This window comes from Lepisosteus oculatus, chromosome 2, assembly GCF_040954835.1.
Source record: "Lepisosteus oculatus isolate fLepOcu1 chromosome 2, fLepOcu1.hap2, whole genome shotgun sequence".
Classification (NCBI taxonomy): domain Eukaryota; kingdom Metazoa; phylum Chordata; class Actinopteri; order Semionotiformes; family Lepisosteidae; genus Lepisosteus; species Lepisosteus oculatus.
In genome coordinates this window covers 36905667-36907571 of record NC_090697.1, presented here as the reverse complement: position 1 = coordinate 36907571, position 1905 = coordinate 36905667, and positions in this window count along the sequence as shown.

Below are 1905 nucleotides of genomic sequence, written 5' to 3'. Positions count from 1 at the left end.
TGGATTCGTTTTTTACACCCATTGATATATTGTACTGAAAATGATATAACATTTTACAAACTTTCATTTTATTGTGGCTTCTTACAATTACATGATAATTATCTATTTTAAAAACCACAAATAACACAATTAGATAAAGTCTTTGAATTCGGTGACTAGTCCTAAGGACTACTTGTGTTTTTTTGGGGATCCTAGTTCAGTTTTTTTTATGATTCCTCGGTATCTCTCCACATATTGTCAGGACCTCAAGACAAATAAAAGGGCATTTCATTGTTGTAAATATCAAACATGTTAGCATAGCTTGCATTTACATAGTATCTATTTCTTAATCTTTTCAAACAATTTGTTTAATCCACCACCAGCCACAGAAGCCATTTTGTGCCATCATCTCACTGTTATGAGGGATTAGAGGAGTTTTAAAATAGGGAAAATTTAGAAAAACTAGATTAATCCTGAATTGGAATTCATGCAGGACACTCTAATCTGTAAAACAGAGCTCTGAGATCTTTAGCAGCCACAATAAGAACATACTGTATCTCACAGCTCTTCTGAAACTGGACTAATGCAGGCCCTGATCTGAAACTTTTGGTCCATAGGAAAGTGTGCCACCTATTGGTTCATCAGTACCACTTCTAACAGCAATGTGATTTTACCCCAGTACTACCTGGGCCTGGATTTTTCTATCTTCAGAGATCAAGTTTTATTGTAATATGATTATAAGATTATAAATTTCACATTTATTTACACCCCTGTAGTTAGTACTTTGTAAATCTTCCTCTGGCATGGATTACATTGAAAAGAACCTGTAGTGTACTATAACATTCTTCAGAAGTGGGCGTTTTGACCATTTTTCTTGGCAGAATTGCTCTAGGGCTTTCAGAAGTATTGGTTTCCATTTGTAAACTACTTTAATGATTTCAAAACATTTTTTTTTTATTGGGATGTGGTCTGGAGATTGAGAGGTACAGTAGAAAACTTACATTCTGTGTGCAGCTAACAAGTCTTAGTTGAGCTGGCTATAACTTGCTTAGTTTGAATCAGAAAAGTAATCAGGTTATTCTGAATACATAATTTCACTTTAAATAACACATGTGCTAAGCAATTTATAGCAGCCTGATTTCCAACATTGTTTGTAAAGCATCCATTCATCCAGTTTCTAACCACTTTATCCAATACAGTGTTGTGGGGCAGCCAGAGCCTGTCCCAGCAAGCGATGGGCGCAAGCTGCTTTACATCCTGTGAGCATTATATGTACTCAAACCAGGGCCAATTTTCACAGAAGCCAAATTTGACTGTGGCAGGAACCCCATGCAAACACAGTGTGACATACAAAGTCCACACACCTCAGGTTCAGAATTGAACACGGGGACCCACCTCGTGAGGCAGCAATGTTAACCACTGTGCAATCCCTTCATATTTACAATGGCCCCCCTTAGAAAAGCCAGACCCGTATTAAAGTGATTGTAGTGTAGCAGTAGATGGAGTGAAGCATAATTGTTAACTTATGTGTCCCCCTTTATCTTGGAGAGACTCCTAATTGGTCATACCTGGCATTCTGCAGTATCCCTCAATCAAAACCGATTTTATTGGAAGCTACCACGAAGCGTGTTTCATCTTTGCAGGCTAAATCCAAACTTTTGGAAGCAGGTCACTTAGCCCAGAAACCTACCAGGTAAAGTCTGTTACAAATTGTATAAACTGGGAAATGCACACAAGTGGCTTGCTGGAACTGAATACATTTGTAGGCCATGAGCTGTATTCTCATGATGATTGCTGAAAGCCAGCAAAGCTGCCTTACTGTAAAGAAAAAAAGTTTTCTTTTATTCACAGTGTATAATTGTAATTATAATTAATTTTATAATTGTATAATGTGTTAAAGATAAAACTTACAATTTATTCCCTCCT